Source organism: Mustela erminea, chromosome 20 (genome assembly GCF_009829155.1).
Source record: "Mustela erminea isolate mMusErm1 chromosome 20, mMusErm1.Pri, whole genome shotgun sequence".
Classification (NCBI taxonomy): domain Eukaryota; kingdom Metazoa; phylum Chordata; class Mammalia; order Carnivora; family Mustelidae; genus Mustela; species Mustela erminea.
Genome location: NC_045633.1, coordinates 16,671,069 through 16,693,125, shown reverse-complemented (window position 1 = coordinate 16,693,125; position 22,057 = coordinate 16,671,069). Strand labels below are relative to the sequence as shown.

At 47.2% G+C, this 22,057-nt stretch overlaps 3 long non-coding RNA genes across 6 annotated transcripts in view; all 3 read right to left on the bottom strand.

The window, feature by feature from the left end:
• Window positions 1–213: 213 nt before the first annotated feature.
• Window positions 214–5,120, bottom strand: LOC116581098. The gene is made up of 3 exons (XR_004281885.1): window positions 5,086–5,120; window positions 2,533–2,631; window positions 214–303 (listed from the first exon to the last, which is right to left on the bottom strand). It is a non-coding gene; the product is annotated as an uncharacterized LOC116581098 (long non-coding RNA).
• On the bottom strand, window positions 5,111–20,681 carry LOC116581099. Its single transcript, XR_004281886.1, has 3 exons — window positions 20,643–20,681; window positions 17,930–18,945; window positions 5,111–5,141 (listed from the first exon to the last, which is right to left on the bottom strand). It is a non-coding gene; the product is annotated as an uncharacterized LOC116581099 (long non-coding RNA).
• Window positions 20,682–20,783: 102 nt separating this feature from the next.
• Window positions 20,784–22,057, bottom strand: part of LOC116581082 — a 76,114-nt gene continuing 74,840 nt past the window's right edge. For all 4 annotated transcript variants that reach the window (XR_004281875.1, XR_004281874.1, XR_004281878.1 and 1 more), the window contains one exon: window positions 20,784–20,821. This is a non-coding gene — a long non-coding RNA (uncharacterized LOC116581082). The remainder of the gene's footprint in view (window positions 20,822–22,057) is intronic.

Here is a 22,057-nt window from a genome sequence, read left to right as displayed (position 1 = left end):
CTCGGGCTCTTCTCCAGAGCCACGGAAGCAGAAACACTAGGAGTAAGGCACGAGAACCACAAGAACCACCAAAGCCATGAGAGCCACGAAAACCACAAGAAACCACAAGATCCACGAGAACCACGGTCCTAGGTGTGCCTGACCTTGGCTCCACCCATCATCTCCTACCTGGTCTTCCTGCCTCTGGCCACACCCATCCAGCTCATTCTTTATTTGGCCTGAATAGTACGGATCCAGAAATGACGATTTGTCTAGAGGCCTCTTCTGCTTAAAACATTCCTAGGCTCGCTGTCGCCCTCAAACCTGCGGAAGAAGAGAGGCTCTCTGAGGTCTGAACCTTCCCAGCTCTCCTCCTACAGCATCCTGGGTCCTGTTCCTCCCTCCATGCCCCCCTGCCCCACCCAGCCCAGCCCAGTGAGACATGGAACCATGCATAGTCCCCAAAGTCAGAACGCTTTTCCTCTTGCATGTTGGTATTAAAAATGCCTGGTCTCAGGGGCACCTGGTGGCCCATTTGGTTAAACAGCTGCCTTCAGCTCAGGTCATGATCTCGGGGTTCTGGGATCAAACCCCACATCAGGCTCCCTGCTCAGCAGAGAGCTTAGCTTCTCTCCCTCTGCTACTCCCACTCCTTGTGCTATCTCTCTCCCTCTGTGTCAAATGAATAAATAAAATCTTAAAAAAAAAAAAAAGTGCCTGGTCTTGAAGGACAAAAGTCAATGAAGGGATTTCTTATGGGACGGGGGCTCGGATCTGCTGACCAAGGCAGAGATTGAAATCATGCCTTTTTGGCGATCTGGAAAGAGCTGGTTGCCTGACCTTGCCTGTGCTAACTAGAAAGCCCACTTCGGCAGAACACCTATTGTCTTGCTTCCGGCAAGTGTTTTTGGGGGAAAATCTGTTTTTTTTTTTTTAAAGATTTTATTTATTTGACAGAGATCACAAGTAGGCAGAGAGGCAGGCAGAGAGAGAGAGAGGAAGAGAAGCAAGCCCCCTGCTGAGCAGAGAGCCCTATGTGGGGCTCGATATGGGACTCGATGTGGTGCTTGATCCCAGGACCCTGGGATCATGACCTGAGCCAAAAGCAGAGGCTTTAACCCACTGAGCCACCCAGGCGCCCCTCTGGTTCCTTTACTTCTTGTTCATATTACCCTTCAAGCTGGTAGCAGATGCTTTGGGGGACACATGTAGGGATAAGCCATCCACCCAATTCTGCAACCTCCAGCTTTGTTTCTCTACCACCCGTTAGCTCCAGATGTTCGAAACCTGGTCTGTCCATTGGAATCCCCAGGGAGCTTATAAAAAAAATGTTGACATCTGGCACCCATGCCCAGAGAGTCTGTTTTAATTGGTTTTGGGGGCAGCCCAGGCATTTTTTTTTTTAAGAACCTCACCCCCTACTTCTGATGATACCAATGAACCGCCACAGTTGAGATCTGAATTTGGCTAGAGACCTGTTCTTTGAGTCCAGAAAGCCCATTTGATATGCGAGAGAACAATGATTTGCTGTGCCTGAGAAATGAGGGGCCTGGGTCCCGCTGCCTGAACCCCAGTGCAGTTGCCAATTCAACACAAAGCTGGGGCTCCCGATCTTGGAGGCATTTGTGCAAGCCCACCCCCAGGGGCGGTGGCTGGATCTAGCAGTAACTGCATCCCACATATATTTACTCTTGATCTTTATGGACACTTGGCCAGGTAGAGACTATCTCGGTATCTCAGGCTGGTGAACCAGGGTTTGGAGAGCTTTCTGAAAGTTCCCTTTCATCAGCAACTCCAACCTGTGCTAAGTGCTCTACGTTCAATTCCTTATTAAATTACCCCAGGAAATAGACATATTCTCACTGAATAGGAGCTCAGAGAAGCAAAGTTACATGACTAAGGTCACACAGCTCTTAGAGACCAATGAACCTAGACTTTGGATCCCTTTTAAAAATAACCCCCAACTCTACTTCTCTAGACCGCTCTAACCTTCATCTCCAATATGGAGCAAACATTAGGAAAAAAAAAAAAAAACCAACACTTAATGTGAACCCAAGAGATCTGCAACTTAGCGTCAGGCTATCTGCATACAAATTTCCCCTTTGCAGTTTCAGCTATCAGGAGAGAGTCTAATCCTCGCCAAAGCACGCCTTCGAGGTTGTGTTGGTAAAAATTACTTTATGTAATGAACTCTTAGATCAATTCTTATTGAAATGAGCTGGAATTAGATTTTTGCTCTTCCCATATGTAATGCTTTCAATTCGGTGATGAATTACCCGAGTCGGCAGCAAGCTGACATTTCAATGCGGAGCACACCGTGTGAAACCTGCTTGTTTGCTGGCCCTTTGCGCAGCGAAAGCAGACCTACTGGAGTGCATTTTTTAATTTAGCGGGGTTGTTTGATAGAGGTGTTCCCCCTCCCTTTCTTTATTCAGGGGATATTTGCCATTTTGCCATTTGGATTCATTTCTTTTCAGAATCTCTCCTGGGTCACTGTGTGGATATGACCGATCATAGAGGCACACGGATACCTCATCCATGTGTGTGACTTACCACATCCCTGCAATCGCCTCCCTGCACGCGTTCTTCATCTTTGAAACTGAAGGACCACATCAGGTCACCGTTTGCCCAAATCCTCCAGATCCTGAGGTGCTGAGAACAAAATGCAAGAAATGTTGGATTGAGCAAAGTCAGGACCTCCGCCTTCTGAAGGCGACCTGCCCTTTCTTTCTTCTCCGTGTTTCCGTCCCCAGCCCGTAAAGGGAGGACTCATCCCAACACGCCGGGCCTCTCCCCCCGAGTGTGGCAAGCAGCTCTGACTCCAGCTCCTGGTTCCTTAGGTGCCCGGAGAGCTGAGGAGAGCCTGCCCGTCCACGGATCCTCTTCTCTGGCCGTGGACGGCCGCAGCCAAAGGCTGAGCTGGGTGTCCACAGGCAGGACCCTCCGCGGGGAAAGTGGAGAAGCACCTGCGGCACTTGGTGCCAAGTTGTTTGCTTGGGCGCCCGCTGTCTTCCAACCGTCTCTTCCCGGTGAAGTGACCCTCTCTATCCTGAGTCATTTCTTTTTTTGACTTCGAGACCGTTTTATCCAGCACGAATATGGCTACTCTATCTTTATTCCGCGAGTGTTTGCCTGATGTGACTTTCTTCATCCCTTTACCTTTCATCTTCTCACGTTTTAATGGATTAGCTTTTTTGGGGGGGTTTGTTTGGTTTTGTTATTTGTAAATAGCATGTAGCTGGGTTTCTCCTTCTGCAGTCTGACCATCTCTTTAATTGGGATGGTTATCCCATTTACATTCCTTGTGAACTGTCTCTTTCTTTCCTTCATCTATCATCTATTCATCCTCTCTATCTACTCTGTCCGTCTATCATCTATCTATCTATTCTGTCTACCTACCTGCCTTATCATTTATCCATCCATCCATCCACCCATCTACCTACCTACCTACCTATATATCTGATCTATTCTATCTACATCCATCCATCCATCCATCCAACCATCCATCCATCCAACCAACCATCCAACCATCCATCCATCCATCCAACCAACCATCCAACCATCCATCCATCCAACCAACCATCTAACCATCCATCCATCCAACCATCCATCCATCCATCCAACCATCCATCCATCCATCCATCCATCCATCCATCCAACCATCCATCCATCCATCCAACCATCCATCCATCCATCCAACCATCCATCCATTCATCCAACCATCCAACCATCCATCCATCCATCTACCCATCCAATCTACCTATCTATCAATTGGTTAATCTATATATAATTGTTTTTCCTGGTCTGTAAAAATTTGAAATTTTTTTTATTACTTCTTTCTCTCTCTCAAAGCCCCTATGTTTACTCTTTACACGATTACCTTGGGAATTTTACTCTGCACCTGCAACTCGATGCTCTTGCGTGACGATCTTAACCGTTAACCACCTCCCTGAGCTGCCCGAATGCGCAGGCACCATGGACTATTTTAACCCGGGTCACCTTCTTGCTAATTCACATGCTCTTCGGGTGTGGGTGTTAGTTCTGTTCCCATGGAGGCTGCGTATGAGGCGGATACGCTCAGTGCCCAGCGACCGTCCAGATTCACTGGCGCCTGCTTTTCTGCCCCACCTCGCAGGCCTTCCTGCATCTCGGACCTTCCTATGCGGGGGTCACTCTCATTCCTCCTGAACTGTTTCCTTTAGAAGGTCTTTCATTTGGGCTACTGGCAGCTAAAGGTTTCAGTTTTTTTTTTTTTTTTTTTAAGATCTTATTTATTTATTTGGCAGACAGACATCACAAGTAGGCAGAGAGACAGGTGGGGCGGGGCGGGGCGGGGGAAGCAGGCTCCCCACCGAGCAGAGAGCCCGATGTGGGGCTCGATCCCAGGACCCTGAGATTATGACCTGAGCCGAAGGCAGAGGCTTTAACCCACTGAGCCCCCCAGGCGCCCCTAAAGTTTTCAGTTTTTGTTCTTCTGAAAATGCCCTTATTTAACCTTTGTTCTCGAGACAGAATTCTGTTAAATGTGCCGCCATACATTGAATGTCTGTGTCCCCCCAAAAGTTCTTATTTCCAAGCCTAATCCCTAATGCGCTGGTGTTAGAGGTGGTTCTTTGGGAGGTGATTAGGTTGCAAGGGTGGAACCCCCATGATGGGCTCCGTGCCCCTCTGCCCCATGGGGCTCCCTACCCACTCTGCCATGTGAGGACACAAGGAGAAGGTGGCCGTCCATGAACAAGAGAACGGTATTGATATTTCTAGGATATTCTTCTATTTACACTAGAGATTAGCCGAAAAACTCCCTGCTAGCTCTTGAGAGACAATGATTTAGACTTAAACACTGACTACAACAATGCGCCAGGGAGGAAAATACTATACGGCTGAGGCCCTGGACCCTGCAGCTAGACGTGCGGAAGTTGCGGGCGGGGGTTGGGGTGGGGGAGGCTGTGGAGCCAGGGGCACCCTTTGCTCCTTTCATGGAACATTCTCAAGTGGGTGATGCCGAAGTGGGCTGGGGAATCCTGTTTCTAAGCAGCCTCAGAGCTCCATGCGGCATCCGGGGACACAGAGAGTTTATCTTTTTTTTTTTCTGAGCTTACCTCGTACCTGGCCATGGTTCTACGTGCGGTGCGGGAAGGATGTTCTCGCAGAGGAGATGGACACTGTCAAGGAAGGAAATAAGTCACGGGGTGATTTTAGATGGTGGTCGTGTGGGGCGGGAGGGAAGGGCGTTTCTCGTGGCGCTGGGGGCTGGAGGCTGAAGGCGGGGAGGGAGAAGAAAACCACAGTGAAGGCAGGGGAAGAGGATAAAAGTGGGGACCCCGAGATGGGAAGGCCTCCGGTGGTCCCCCCTTCTCTGTGCTCTCTCTTCCTGTGGTTTCAGTGGCCTGCAGTCGACCGCGGTCTGGAAGCAGACGATTCTGGTCACGATCCCCATAAGAAGGTCCGTGGGAGCCTGATGCTGCGTCAGAGGCCTACGTCACCCCCCTCGCTTCCTCCTGTCCTCTGAGCATTGTGGCATGTCATGTGCTCACAAGAAGCAGGGTGAGTAGGGGACAGGCAGATATTTTGAGAGAGAGAGAGAGAGAGAGCACATTCACGATAGGGCACTACAGTGTTATAATGGTCCCATGTTATTGTTATTGCTGGTCATCTCTTACTGGGGTTATTTATAAATTAAACTTTATTATACAAAGGTATGTCTAGGAAAAAACCTGGTATGTACAGGGTTTAGTGCTGGGCGTGGTTTCAGGCACCCACTGGGGGTCTCAGAACGCACCCCTGTGGAGGGGGGCAGGGGTTCCTCTGTACTTGCAACCAAGTGACAGACGGAAGACCCATGTCAGAGGCTGCTGGGAAGATGGCGGAGTAGGAGGACCCTGAGCTCACCTCTTACTGCGTGGCCGCCTCGAGAGCACCCGCACTGGCATAAATAACCCAGAAAGCAACCTGATAACTGGCAGAACAGACTGTGAAGCAGATCCGCCCCCTCTAGTCGCTCTTGGCAAGATCCCATCAAAGTAGGGCCCCAAGACTGGCTGTGTGCCAGCAGCCCGGACAAGGGTCAGCATCGCTCCCAAGTGAGTCATGCTCCGGGGAGAGGGGACGATAACCATACGCACCAGTCTGACTGTGACCCCAGCAGTGGGTTGAGGGTAGGCAGCTGGTCAGACTGCAGGCCCCGCCCACGGACAGAAGCTTCTTGAGGGACGGTGCCTGCGGTTTGCTGCTACTTCATCTCTGGTAAACATCTGCTCTGACTCAACTCAAACCCGGGGCAGCTCTGGACTGGCCACTAGCACCACAAGCGCCAGACTCTGCCCGCAACAGGCAAGGAGCCATTGCAGCCTGGACTGAGGGCACACACAGTCTGCCACGGTGGTAGGACACCCGTGTGACATGCAGGAGACACCCTTGAAGCCCCATTTTCTGGTGGAAAGGGGACACTGGGCTGTAGGACTTCTTCATAAAGCTGCTGCTTTCAAGTACGGGAGATGCAGCTGACCTTTTGGACACAGAAACAGATGCCACAATAGACAAAATGGGGAGACAGAGGAATATATCCCGAATGAAAAGCAGAACAAAATCAGAGCAAGAGACCTGAGCAAGATGGAGATATGCAGTATGTCCAAAACTGAATTCAAAGTAAAGCTCATAAAGATACTTGCTAGCATTCAGAAAACAGTTCAGGGCCTCTACAAGACCCGCCACCAAGAGACAGGCAATGTGAAAAGAACCAATGAGTGCATTTTTGGGAGGAGCAAGATGGGGGAGAAGCAGGCTGCCTAAATTTCGTCGGGTCCCAGGAACTCAGCTAGAGAGTGATAAAATCATTTCGCACACCTACAAACTCAACAGGAGATTGGAGAAGAGCAGCAGCTCCATGAACAGAAAAGCCATCACTTTCTAGAAGTCATATTCTATCCCTTCATTGTATTTAACCTTATTTTTTGTATGTATGTGTTTTTCTTTCTTTAAAATTTCGGTATACAGTTCCTTCTAACAGACCAAAATACATCTAAAATCTAGTGTGTGGCTCTGTTCTATTCACCAGCCCAATCATACTTTTTTTTTCTTTCCTTTCTTTCCCCCAGTTTTGGGTCTCTTCTGATTTGTTTAGTGTATTTTTTTCTGGGGTCTTTGTTACCCTGTTAGCATTTTGTTCGCTCATTCATCTACTCTTCTCTGGACAAGATGACAAAACAGAAAAACTCACCTCAAAAATAAAAAGAACAAGGGGCACCTGGGTGGCTCAGTGGGTTAAGCCTCTGCCTTCGGCTCAGGTTATGATCCCAGGGTTCTGGGATCGAGCCCCGAATCAGGCTCTCTTCTCAGTAGGAAGCCTGCTCCCCACCCCCACCTGCCTCTCTGCCTACTTGTGATCTCTATCAAATAAATGAATAAAATCTTAAAAAAAAAAAAAAGAACAAGAGGCAGGACTGACTGCCAGGGGCATAATCAGTACAGACGTTAGTAAGCTTAAGTTGTTGGACCTGGAGTCAGAATGACGATTACAAAGATACTAGCTGGGCTTGAAGAAAGCAGAGAAGATACTAGAGAATCCCCTTCTGGAGAAATAAAAGAACTAAAATATAACCAAGTTGAAATCTGAAAGGCTATTCATGAGGTGCAATAAAAAATGGAGGCTCTTACTGCTAGGATAAATGAGGCAGAAGAGAGAATTAGTGACATAGAAGACCAAATGACAGAGAATAAAGAAGCTGAGCAAAAGAGACACAAACAACTACTGGACCACGAGGGGAGAATTTGGGAGATAAGTGATACCACAAGATGAAACAGTGTTATAATACTTGGGATCCCAGAAGAAGAGGAGAGGGGCAGAAGGTATACTGGGGGAGAACTTTTCCAATCTGGGGAAGGAAACAAGCATCAAAATCCAGGAGGCACAGAGAACCCCCCTCAGAATCAATAAAAATAGGTCCACACCCTGTCATCTAATAGTAAAACTTGCAAGTCTCAAAGACAAAAAATATTGAAAGCAGCTCGGGACAAGAGGACTGTATCATTTAACAGTAGAAACATTAGACTGACAGGAGACCTATCCACAGAGACCTGGCAGGCCAGAAAGAACTGGCATGATATATTCAGAGCACTAATGAGAAAAATGTGCAGCCAAGAATATATACAGCTAGGCTGTCACTGGAAATAGGAGAGATAAAAAGCTTCCAGGACAAACAAAAACTAAAAGAATTTGCAAATACCAAACCAGCCCTACAGGAAATATTGAAAGGGGTTCTCTAAGCAAAGAGAGAGTCTAAAAGTAACAGACCAGAAACGAAGAGCGATAATATACAGTAATAGTCACCTTACAGGCAATTCAATGGCACTAAATTCCTATCTCTCAATAGTTACCCTGGATGTAAATGGGTTAAGTGCCCCAATCAAAAGACACAGGGTATCAAAATGGATAAAAAACCAAAACCCATTGATATGCTGTCTGCAACAGACTCATTTTAGACCCAAAGACACCTCCAGATTTAAGGTAAGGGGGTCGAAAACAATCTACCATGCTAATGGACATCAAAAGAAAGCTGGCAATCCTTATATCAGAGAAATTAGGTTTTAAGCCAAAGACTATAATAAGAGATGAGGAAGGACACTGTATCATACTTAAAGGATCTATCCAACAGGAAGATCTAACAATTTTAAATATCTCTGCCCCTAACATGGGAGCAGCCAATCATATAAGCCAATTAATAACAAAATGAAAGAAACATTGAAAATAATATAATAATAGTAGGGGACTTTAACACTCCTCTCACTGAAATGGACAGATCATCTAAGCAAAAGATCAACAAGGAAATAAATATTTTAAATGACACACTGGACCATATGGACTTCACAGATATCTTCAGAACATTCTATCCCAAAGTAACAGAATACACATTCTTTTAGAGTGCATGGAACATGTGCATGGAACATTCTCCAGAAGAGATCACATCCTGGGTCACAAATCAGGTCTCAACTGGTACTAAAAGATTGGGATCACTCCCTACATATTTTCAGACCACAATGCTCTGAAGCTAGAACTCAAGCACAAGAGGAAAGTTGGAAAGAATCCAGATACATGGAGACTAAAGAGCATCCTACTAAAAAATTAATGGGTCAACCAGGAAATTAAAGGAGAATTTTAAAAATTCATGGAAACAAATTAAAAATGAAAACAGAACTGTTTAAAATCTTTGGGACGCAGCAAAGGCGGTCCTAAAACTAAAGTATAGAGCAATATATACAAGCCTTTCTCAAGAAACAAGAAAGGTCTCAAATATACAACCTAACTCTACACCTAAAGGAGCTGTAGAAAGAACAGCAAATAAAGCCTAAACCCGGCAGAAGAAGAGAAATAATAAAGATCAGAGCAAAAATCAATGAAATAGAAACCAAAAGAACAGTAGAACAGATCAATGAAACTACGAGCTGGTTCTTTGAAAGAATTAAAAAGATCGATACCCACCCCCACCCCTGGCCAGACTTATCAAAAAGAAAAGAGAAAGGACCCAAATTAATAAAATCATGAATGAAAGTGGAGAGATTACAATCAACACGATTATAAGAACATATTATGAGCAACTATATGCCAGCAAATTTGACAATCTGGAAGAAATAGATGCATTCCTAGAGACATAAAAACTACCAAAACTGAATCAGGAAGAAATAGAAAACCTGAAAAGACCCATAGCCAGTAAGGAGATTGAAACAGTCATCAAAAATGTCCCAACAAACAAGAGCCCAGGGCCAGATGGCTTCCCAGGGGAATTCTACCAAATATTTAGGGAAGAATTAATACCTATTCTTCTGAAACTGTTCTAAAAATAGAAATGGAAGGAAAACTTCCAAACTCATTTTATGAGGCCAGCATTACCTTGATCTCAAAATCAGACAAAGACCCCATCAAAAAGGAGATTTACAGATTAATATCCCTGATGAACATGGATGCAAAAATTCTTACCAAAATACTAGCCAATAGGATCCAATAGTACATTTCAAAAGGATTATTCACCACGACCAAGTGGGATTTAGTCCAGGGCTGCCAGGTTGGTTCAACATCCGCAAATCAATCAATGTGATACAATACATTAATAAAAGAAAGAACAAGAACCATATGATACTCTCAATAGATGCAGAAAAAGCATTTGACAAAGTACAGCATCCTTTCTTGATCAAAACTCTTCACAGTGTAGGGATAGAGGGCACACACTTCAATATCATAAAAGCCATCTATGAAAAACCCACAGCGACTATCATTTCAATGGGGAAAAATGGGGAGCTTTTCCCCTAAGGTCAGGAACACAGCAGGGCTGTCCACTATGACCGCTGCTATTCAACATATCACTAGAAGTCCTAGCCTTGGAAATCAGACAACAAAAATAAAGGGCATCTGAATCGGCAAAGAAGAAGTCAAACACTCACTCTTTGCAGATGATATGACACTTTATGTGGAAAACACAAAAGACTCCACTCCAAAATTGCTAGAACTCATCCAGGAATTCAGTTAAGTGTCAGGATATAAAATCAATGCACAGAAATCAGTTGCATTTCTACACAACAACAACAAAACAGAAGAAAGAGAAATTAAGGAGTGGATCCCATTTACAATTGCAACCAAAACCGTAAGTCACCTAGGAATAAATCTAACCAACGAGCAAAGAATATGTAGTCAGAAAACTAGAGAATACTCATGAAAGAAATTGAGCAAGACACAAAGAAATGAAAAAACCTCCATGCTCATGGATTGGAAGAACAAATATTGTGAAAATGTCTACACTACTACCTAAAGCAATCTACACATGCAATGCAATCCCTATCAAAATATAATCAACTTTTTTCAAAGAAATGGAACAAATAATCCTAAAATTTGTATGGAACCAGAGAAGACCCCACATAGCCAGAGGAATGCTGAAAAAGAAAACCAATGCTGGTGGCATCAGAATTCTGGACTTCAAGCTCTATTACGAAGCTGTCATTATCAAGATGGTATGGTACTGGCACAAAAACAGACACATAGATCCATGGAACAGAACAAAGAGCCCAGAAATGGACCCTCAACTCTATGGTCAACTAATCTTCGACAAAGCAGGAAAGAATGCCCAATGGAAAAAAGATAGTCTCTTCAACAAATGGTGTTGGGAAAATTGGACAGCCACATGCAGAAGAATGAAACTGGACCATACACACACAAAAATAGACTCCAAATGGATGAAAGACCTCAATGTGAGACAGGAATCCATCAAAATCCTTGAGAAGAACACAGGCAACAACCTCTTCAACCTCAGCTGCCCCAACTTTTTCCTAGAAACATAGCCAAAGGCAAGGGACGCAAGGGCAAAAATGAACTCTTGGGATTTCATTAAGATCAAAAGCTTTTGCACAGCATAGGAAGCAGTCAACAAAACCAAAAGACAACTGACGGAATGGAAGAAGGTATTTGCAAATGACATATCAGATAAAGGGCTAGCATTCAAAATCTATAAAGAACTTATCAAACTCAATTTCCAAAGAACAAATAATCTGATCAAGAAATGGGCAGAAGACATGAAGAGACATTTCTGCCAAGAAGACATCCAGATGGCCAACAGACACATGAAAAAGTGCTCAACATCATCTGCGATCATGGAAATCCAAATAAAAAAACCTCAATGAGATACCACCTCACACCAGTCAGAAGGGCTAAAATTAGTAAGTCAGGGAATGACAGACATTGGCGAGGTTGTGGAGAAAGCGGAACCCTCTTACACTGTTGGTAGGAATGCAAGCTGGTGCAGCCACTCGAGAAAACAGCATGGCGGTTCCTCAAGAAGTTGCAAATAGAGCTACCCTATGACCCAGCAATCACTACTGGGTATTTACCCCAAAAATACAAGTGTAGTGATCTGAAGGGGCACCTGCACCCCAATGTTTATATCAGTAATGTCCATAATAGCCAAACTATAGAAAGAGACTAGATGTCTATCAACAGATGAATGGATAAAGAAGACAGGTACACACACACACAGGAATATTACGCAGCCATCAAAAATGAATCTTGGGGCGCCCGGGTGGCTCAGTTGGTTAAGCGGCTGCCTTCGGCTCGGGTCATGATTCCAGGGTCCTGGGATCGAGCCCCGCATCAGGCTCTCAGCAGAGAGCCTGCTTCTCTCTCTGCCCCTCTCCCTGCCACTCTGCTTACTTGTGCTCTCTCTCTAGCTGTCAAATAAACAAATAAAATATTAAAAAAAAAAGAAATCTTGCCATTTGCAACCATGTGGTTGGAACTAGAGGGTATTATACAAAGCAGAAGAAGTCCATCAGAGAAAGACAATTATCATATTATCTCACTGATATGAGGAATTTGAGAAACAAGACAGGAGACTGTGGGGGAAGGGAGGGAAAAATGAAACAAGACGAAACCAGAGAGGGAGACAAACCATAAGAGACTCTTAATCTCAGGAAACAAACTGAGGGTTGCTGGGGGGTCAGCAGGAGAGGGATGGGGTGGCTGGGTGAGGGACGTTGGGTAGGGTATGTGCTATGGTGAGTGCTGTGAATTGTGTAAGACTGATGAATCACAGATCCGTACACCTGAAACAAATAATACATTATATGTTAATAAAAAAAAGAGAGCCAAGTAGAGTGATTGGCCTCACTAAATAGAAAGAAAAATAGACCACCTGGAATACATAGCAAACAATAGGAAGTAGAAGAATGGATCAGCCACCCGGAAGACAGCGTACTGGAAAGTAATCAAGCTAAGGTGATGGGGGAGGTGGGAAATACACAAAATGAGAAAAGACCCAGGGAACTCATTGACACAGTCAAGCATAACAGTCTCATGATAGGGATCTCAGAAAGAGAAAAGCAAGAAATTGGGGCAGAAGATTTTTCTGAAGAAATAATAGCTGAAAACTTATTCAATCTGGGGAAGGAAAGAGAGATCCAGATCCAGGATGCACAGAAAGCCCCCAACAACCCAAAAGATCTGCACCAAGACACAAAGTAAATAAGATGGCCAAAAGTAGTAATAGAGAATTTTAAAAGCAGTAATAGAGAATTTTAAAAGCAGTAAGAGTGACATACAGGGGAAACCCCATACAGCTATCAGTGGATTTTTCAGTAGAAACTTGGCGGGCCAGAAGAGAGCGGCATGATAAATTCGAAGAGCTAGAAGGAAAAAAATCTACACTCATGAATACTCTATCCAGCAAGGTATTCATTTAGAATAGAAGGAGAGATAGAGTTTCCACAAAAACCAAAAGTTAAAATCAAAACCAGCCATGTCCCTGTCACACATGAGGCCATGGACCTGTGGGTCCCCAATTCATAGTCCAGCCTCACTCGGCCCGAGTCACCATGCACAGCCTGCCACCTGCTCAACACCAAGTCAACACACCTTCACCACAGATTGCCAAGGGCTCAAACGGACACTCTTTGCCCCAAATACCAGCTCCTTTGCTCAAGTTTGTGCAAAAAAGTGGGCATAATTATAACAGCAACCCAAACTGTGATACTAATTGTGTGGAATATATAATGTTTAAAAGGAGCATGCTAGGCTGAGAACATCTCCAACGCGCACATCAAAGGACAACGCATACAGCAGGATTCTGGTTAGTAAAAGAAACAAACCTGGGAAAAATAAAATAAGATGAAGACAGAGAGGGTGACAAACCACGAGACTCCTAACTACAGGAAACAAACTGAGGGTTGCTGGGGGGGGGTGGATGAGGGGATGCGGTAACTAGGGGGATGGGCATGAAGGGGGGCACTTGATGGAATGAACACTGGGTGTGATATGCAGCCGATGAATCACTGAACTCTACCTCTGAAACTCTAATACACTGTATGTTAATTAATTAAATTTAAATGAAAAAAAGGAATCCCCCCCTACCCACCAAACAAGAAAAGAAAAAAGAGCTGTGTGTTTGGCACTGTATTCCTTATCTGTTTCTTCCTAACACATTACGGCAATCTTGGCAGCTCAAAGCCACACACACTTATTACCTCGTTGAGGGCCAGCGGGTCAGAAATTTGATCAGGGCTCAGCTGGGTCCTCTGCTCGGGGTCTCACTGGGCTGCTGCTGGGGCGTCAGCCAGATGGCATTTTCATCGCAAGGCTTAACTGGGAAGGATCCTCTTCCAACCTCATTTAGGTTGTTGGCAGAGTCGGTTTCCTTATGGATGCATGACCGAAGGCTCTGGCTTTTTGCTGGCCTGCTGGCTGGGGGCAGCTCTCAGGTTTTAGAGTCTGAAGTTCTACATCCACCCCGCAGCCACTTGCTCTATGGTCTTCCCCAATAAGACTATCCACCTCATCATGCTGCCAAGGAGGGTCTCTGCTCACGAAGACCCCAGCCCTTCTTTTAAGGACTTTCACCTCATTAAGCTAGGCCCACCCAAGAAGACCTGGCTTTTGATGAACTCAGAATCAACTGGTTTGGGACCTTAATTATACCTGCAAAATCTCTTCATCGTGACCCTGTTCTACTGGCCACGGCAAGTCCTGCCCATCCTCAAAGGGAGGAGACTAGACAGGATGTGAGCATCAGGGGGCAGAGGTCACAGGTCCTGTCTTCCAATTCTGCCCCCATGGGCACACTGTGAAGCAGAATGGCGGCCATGTGGCAGGGGCTTCTGGTGTGGTGGTCTGCCCAGTGTCTACATCCCCTTTCTTCTGTGTCAGTAAAGCCTGACTTTTTTCAAGGAGGCAAAGTGCCCATCTTCCCAGGCTCCTTTGGGGCCACCACTGGTGATGTGATTGAGTTCTCGCCAATGACCTGTAATAATGTGAGGAAAAGTTATCCATTTCCTGATTTTATTTTTTTTAAGATTTTGTTTTTATTTATTTGACAGAGATCACAAGTAGGCAGAGAGGCAGGCAGAGAGAGAGAGGAAGGGAAGCAGGCTCCCTGCTGAGCAGAGAGCCCGATGCGGGGCTTGATCCCAGGACCCTGAGACCATGACCTGAGCAGAAGGCAGAGGCTTAACCCACTGAGCCACCCAGGCGCCCCATTTCCTGATTTTAAAAAAGACCCAATTGGCTTGTTTTTTTTTTTTTGTTTCTGTTTTTTTCTTTTTTGTTTTTGTTTTTTTTCTTTTTTTTTTTTTTTTTTTTGCTTTGCTTCTTTCCTTTCTTCCTGCCTGGAATGTAGACACAAAACATAGAGGTTGAGCCGCCATCTTATGACCATGAGGCTTCTTATTTTCTGAGGATGGCAGAGCAGGAAGATAGAAAAATGCCTCGATCTCCAAGGGCATTTTGGAACTTTTCTGGGACCACTCTAGGACTTCTTGTCATGCAAGAAAAATATCTCCCTGTATTTGGTAATATATGCAAATATACTTAAATTTCTGTTACACGGAACCAAACACAATACCTAACATGCAACCATATCAAGCAAAAGTCAGGTCATGGAGGTCCTTGTTGGATGCATTATGGAGTGTGCGTTTTGTTCTTTATCCATTAAATGGCAAGACGTTGAATCAGTCAGGTGCCTGGATAGATTTGTATTTTGGAAAAATCTCCTGGCTCCGTGGCAAAGAATGAAGCTCGAGATGGGACCTGTGTGCAAGACTGGAAGCGGAGGCTCCGGGAAGGTGAACAGGTGAGTAAGGGGTCCAAGGTAACACAGTGAGAGAAGGCAAAAATGGGATCCAAAGTGCACGTTTGTTTGTCTTGACAATCCTGGCTTTGGCTGTTGTCTCGGATTTTGATCAAGGCTCCTTGTCTGCCTGCTCTTGCTGGAGGAGCCCCAAAGCTACCACCTTGCTGGATTGATCTCTGGGTGTTTCATTCTCTGAAAAATCTCATGATTTTCACAATCATAAAAGAAACTCATTCTGGGCCTGGAAATGCTTCCAGATCAATCTGGGTCAACCTAATTAAAGCTAATGAAAGAAAGAAGTGTGTGTGTGTGTGTGTGTCTGCATGTGTGTGTGGGAGAGAACTTCTCTTTCCATTATGATTTGCTTATGATTTCTTTTAAGTCCCTATTAACTAATACCACCTGATACGAAATTACTTAAGCTTGGAAATAAAAATGATTCTGCATCCTAATCAGAACTCTAATCAGCCTTAACTGATGCTGAATGCCAAATGAGCCCGAAATGGGACACCTCCCTTGACATGGTGTTGAATTTCATCCAGGGGTCTCCAAGGGAACCATGCAAAATTTGACACCGTAAGGCGGGGTAGTGTCAAAGTATATTGGACTTCAGACCCCAGTCCCCACTGATTTACAGGGTGACCCTGGTTAGACACTTCCCCTCTCTGGTCTTCAGTTTTCCCATCTTCCAAGTGCTGCTCCCAAGCCAGAACAGAGTTTTCTAGTCTGTGTTCCCCAGAGCCCTGGGGCTTCAGGGATTGCTCCTGAGAAGGGGGCGGCCTCTTTGGATCAGCTGAGTCTGGAACTCAAGGTCGCTAGAGGACAAGGAAGGAGCTTCCGAAGTAGACACCTACAACCTTGTCCCCGAGAGAGCTCATTTGCTGTCACAGCTCCGGTGTTTTGCTCCAGAGGAAGAGGTGGGGAAGGAGAACAAAGCTCTGTAAGTCACAGAAAAAAGCATCTGCTCTAATTAGACCCTTCATGGGCGAGCAGGTGGCCTCTCTCCAGTCCTCCCAGGGGGTTGGAGGCTAGCCATCTGCTCACTTCCCATGAGCAACGTCTCCTTTGCTCTCCTGGAACTGTGGGCAAAGCTGACCTGGTGAGTCAGTGGGGAGCTGGGGCAGCTCCTGGAGAAGAGGAACGAGGAAATAATGGAGAGATACAGTGAGAGGGCTTGGAAGAAATGCCCTAGACCTTGGAAACATTAAGCCCGGAGGAGAGAAGCCTGGGAAATGGGGGTGGGGTAGATATATGGGCCGGTCCCCTGCAGGACACCAGCTCTGGAAGGTTCTGAGGGTATCATTCACTTCCTTCCTGAGTTTGATCTGGTCATGTAAAGCCAACCCAACCAACCTAACCCAACCCGCACTAACCCAACCATCCCAACCCAATCTGTTCATGCATCCACCTACTTATCCATCCATCCATCCATCCATCCATCCATCCAACCTTCCTTCCAACCACCCATCTCTCATTTCTCCACTCACGTATTCACTTATCCACTGGTCCATCCATCCGTGCATTTGCTCATTTGGTTCCCCTCCCTGCCTTATGCATTTATTATTTCAACCATTGCAAAAATACCTGCTGAGCACCTACTAGTACACCTGGGAAGGCAGAGGAGAATGAGCTCTTTGGGCAGCACATAATTCAGTGCTATAAACACACAGGCAAGCAAGTCTGCGAAGTGACTGTAATAAAGGGAGGGGCAAAGTGCCATTAAGTTTGGAAGAGGGAGGAACGGTTCAGGGAAGTGAATCAGGGAGGGCTTCAAGGAGGCCACAACCGCTAACCTGGTTCCTGAAGGAGGGGCTTCAGTTTACTGGCCGCACAACCAAGAAGAGGGTAACGTTGTGGGGGCGTGGCCAGTTTGAGGAGAGGAGGTCGTGCTCACTCTTTGCAGAGAGTATCAACGCTAGCTCCCTTCTTCCCTCCTTCCAAACTTCAAAAAAAGTCTCGGTTATTCAACTCAAATTTCTAGGCTGTTGCAATTCAGGTTTAATTCAACAGCTGATGGTTCTTGTTCAAAACACTGGAGCGGGGGGAAAAAAAACCTATTCAATGAAAAATCATAGAATCCCATAGCAGGAAGTCACCTAAGCAAACCTCTCTCTCTGTGCGGCATCCCCAGCAAGTGAGAAGCCAACGTAACAGCCACCAGACATTCATCGCGCTGAGAGGCCAGATCTGTGTGCACGTGTGTCTGTGTGTGCGTGCACGCGTGTTTCTGAGCTGTTTCTGCTTCCATCAGACTGTTTTGTAGGGTCTGGTACTATCCCATCAAAGGTGTCCCCTTTTATACTAGCATGTCACATTGTCACCAAACGTGACTCTTCAGCACACTCAACACTCACCTGTCCGCCCACTTGTCAATGTTCATTAAGTCTCTTCTGTTTTCCAGGCTTGGCACTGGATGCTGACGGCTATACATCGCTGGACAAGAAGCAGAGTTTGCCCTTAGAGAGCCCAAGGTCTAGTGCAAGGATCAGCAACCTTTTTCTGCAACGGGCCACACATTACATACTTTAGGTCTTGTAGGTCACGTGGTCTTGGTCACCACCATTTACTTCTGCTGCGGTCCAAGTTCTGCCGACTTCCCAGCCCTTGTACTTCCTCTTCCTGCACGGAGAGGCCAGTGGTTTCCGCCTTGGGATTTCGCGGCCAGAGCACAAATGCTGTGGAAGTTGAACCCGGACAGACCCACATGGCTCTGCTTTCTGCAGTGTTAAGTGAAGTTTCTGATTCAGCTCTTCAAGGCCTGATGGCCCCTCGTGAGAACGAGGCATGCAGGACAAGCGTTTCCAGAAGGGGCTTTTCAGAGCAACGCTCCTTTGAGAAGCAGCTCCGGCCCTGGTTCGGATGTCCTTGTGCAGCAAGGTCGGCCTCATCCAACACAAGCTCCGGTGGTGGAGCTGCTTTCCTGCAGGAGAACAGCAGCTCCTGCTATTAACCTGGCCCTGGGGCCCTGGGGCCCTTTTGGCCACATAGCCAGTCCTTACTCTGAGATGGGGCAGCGTCGCAGGCTTAGGGTCTGTCCTGAGATGTTGGCTTCCTGATGCCTCTTGAGAGAAAGAGGTTTGGGGGCCAGGCTCTTCAGGCACAAAGTCCAGTCCCACTCCTTGTCGCTGGGTGACTCAGTCTCTGCATCTGCCCAATGGGGGGCACCCTTCCTGGGTGAGGACCAAAGGAATCCAAGGCAAGCTGTGCTCCCAGCAGTGTCCAGCCCATCGTAAATGCTCAGTACGCCCCATCCGTTGTTACGGACCACAGACGCCGGACCTCACCTCGACTCACATCTCAGCTCGGCTTCTCCTTCTCCTTGCCTGTGTGACCCTGGGAGAATGACTTGACCGCTCTGAGCTACAACACCCTATCAGACAAGCGAACAGAATGACGATACGTGGTTTTGGGTTTTTGCATCTTCTTGGGACAAACGGGGGCATTTACATGAAGCCCACACCGCTGCTTTTTCTGTGTGGGTTTGGGTTTTTTTGTTTTGTTTTGTTTTTTAATATCAGCTGAAGCAAGGCCACCCTTACATCTGTGCGAGGATGGCGCTTGGCAAACCGCTCCTCTCCGGGAGGGTCTCCGCTTTTGTCTACAGGCACTGCTTGTGCCAAGGCCTTTAATATTTTATTGCATTTTTGCAATTACTGTACAAAACCAAGCAGAAAGAAGTGCTGATCCTACTGGTGAAGGGGCCCAGGTCTCATAAACTAAATGCAACGGAGCCAAAAAGAGAAAAAAAAAATATAGAGAGAGAAATCACAGAAACCCCCAGCCCAGCAGATCTTCACCTTTAGCTGGAAGACCTTTGGGCTCAGCTGTCTGTCACTCAGCTTGGAAAGACAAGGATAAAACAGAAGAACAAAGATGGAAATGCCAGAACTCTACGGTCGAAGGCAGCACCCGAAAAATGAGGTGGATTGAAGCGTGTGTGCAGAGCTGAGCTTTCGTTCCCTCCCCCGACAGGAACTGCCTGTCATGTCTGTACACGTTTGCAGCTGGGCATTGCCTACGTAAGAGCGCTGAAGACTGCTCTGCAGGTCGAGGCCCCCCCAGCAGTGCACGGTATGGAGGGGTGTGCCCCCGAGCCTATGAGGTGGGATCCCCATCCTCATCCTCATCCTGCTTTTCTGAAAAGATCCAGGATGAGCAGAGTACAGCTTGGAAGCATCAGCACATCAGCCATTACTTCGGTAATTCAGACACTAATGCTGATTTCCCCGACGAGTGTTCCCTCACCTTCTGCTTGGACTCCCGCAGTCTCGGGGAGCTCCTTACCTGCTCTGCGGAGTGTACTCACTTGGTGCTGGCATAGGGCTCTGGGACATTTACCAGCTCGTGAGTTTTAGGCTCCTTAGGGAGCCACGGAATTAGTGAGACCTCCTTCCACACAGGAGGACACCTTAGACAGGCTACCCTTCCCTGAAAGGCACCTTCACTCACTCACAAAACCTTCCTGAGCGCCTGCCCCTGGGCTCAGTTTTGAAGAAGCTCCAGGGCCCTCCTCTGGAGGAGACAGACAGCGGCAAACTGGAACGGTAGCAACGGGGCAGTTTCAATCTGGAAAGGGAGGGCAGCCCCGTGGAAAATCCCAAAGAGGCTCCGAGGCCAGCCGGGGGTGGGGGGTGGCGGTGGTTACAGAAGGCTTCCTGGAGGAAGGGGCATCTGAGCTGAGTTTCAAGCCACGGAGGGGGAGGCCGGGGGAGGGAAGAGGAAGGCATTTCAGATGGCCCAGAGAGTATGTGCAAACAGACGAGTAGCTCACAGACTAGTGACAATGGACACAAATGCAGGTTCAGAGTGTGTGTGTGTGTGTGTGTGTGTGTGTGTGTGCGTGCGTGCATGCGTGTGTGTCTGCATGTGTGTGCGTGCGTGATTCTGGAGGGTGCAGAGTGCCTGAGGAACAAGCCACTGAGGTCGAAAGGTCCAGGAGAGGCCTCAGCCTGGCTCCCGGCTCCCCGGAAACTTTAGTCTCCTTGCTTGTAAGGCGGGGGCCACAGCAAAAGCAGCAAACTTTACAGGCAGTTGCACTGTTCTAATCATTTTACAAGAGTTACTCACCGAGGGACGCCTGGGTGGCTGAGTGGGTTAAACGTCTGCCTTTGGCTCAGGCCATGATCTCCGGGTCCTGGGATCAAATCCGACGTCAGGCTCCTCGCTTGGCAGGGAGCCTGCTTCCTCTCTCCCTCTGGCCTCGCTCATACGGTTTCTTTCTCTCTCTTCAATAAACAAATAAAATCCTAAAAAAGAAAAAAAAAAAAGAATTACTGCATCTTCACAACAACTCCGTGAGTTCGGTACTATTATTATTCCCCTTTTACAGATGAGAAGACAGAGGCTCAGAGCCCCGAGCCTTCCCTCTGGTGAGCCGCAGGGCTGGAGACCACTAGAACCTGTCTGCTAGGGTTGACCTGAAGATCAGAGGAGCTAACACGAGCAGGGTCCTCGACGATGTGCGGCCTGGCACAGCAGGTAAGAAGTGACGACGGTCATCGTCGCGAGCGCGCCGAGAAACATACAGAATGACGTCATCAAGGACAGAGCAGTCCCCAGAGTGAAGCAAATTCTCTCCATCCAGGGGAACCCATAGAAGGCCCACTTCAAGCTGACTCCTTAACTCCAGACAATAGAAAATGACAGGTCGGGGCTTTGATGAAAAGATTGGGGGCCGCCCAGGTGGCTCAGTGGGTTAAGCCGCTGCCTTCAGCTCAGGTCATGATCTCAGGGTCCTGGGATGGAGCCCCGCTTCAGGCTCTCTGCTTGGCAGGGAGCCTGCTTCCTCCTCTCTCTCTCTGCCTACTTGAGATCTCTGTCTAATAAACAAATAAAATATTAAAAAAAAAAAAAAAAAGATTGGAAGAGCCACTGATTAGGAGCCAGACTTGTTTCTTTCCTCCCCAGCGGACTGAGCGGCTTCTGAGGGCTCTTCCCGTGGAAGTGGGGAGCTAACCGAGAGGTCAGGCATGTTCCCTCCATCGGTCACCCTCACGATGGTGGGAAGGACACGTGACGCAGCACGGAGTTCCTCCTGCCTGGTCCCGCGGCTGTAACCCAGCAAAGCCCTGCCAGGCGGGAAGAGATCTCGCACCAGGAACTGAGTTTGTCTCTACCTTGACCTTGCCCTTCCCAGCCTCCCAAACCGGGAGGCATAAACGTCTCTATTTAAGCTACGTGCTCTGTGGCGTTTAGTTAGAGCAGCTCAGCTCGGGCTGAGACAGACCGCTTCAAATAAGAATCCTGCAACAGCTCGCCCTTTCGGGGAGCTCGTGGAGCAGGCTTTTCTCCTTTCCCTTAACCCCTAATGTGCTCTCCCCATGAGAGAAAGAGGGGCTTTTCCACTAGCTAGAGACTGACGTCCGTGGGTCACACTAGCAGTGGGAGCAGAAACGGTCCCCGATGGTCGGGGGATGAGAAGCAGAGCAAGGTGCTGTCTCCCTCCGTCTCCTCCTCCCCTAGGCATGGGCGGGTGGGGATCC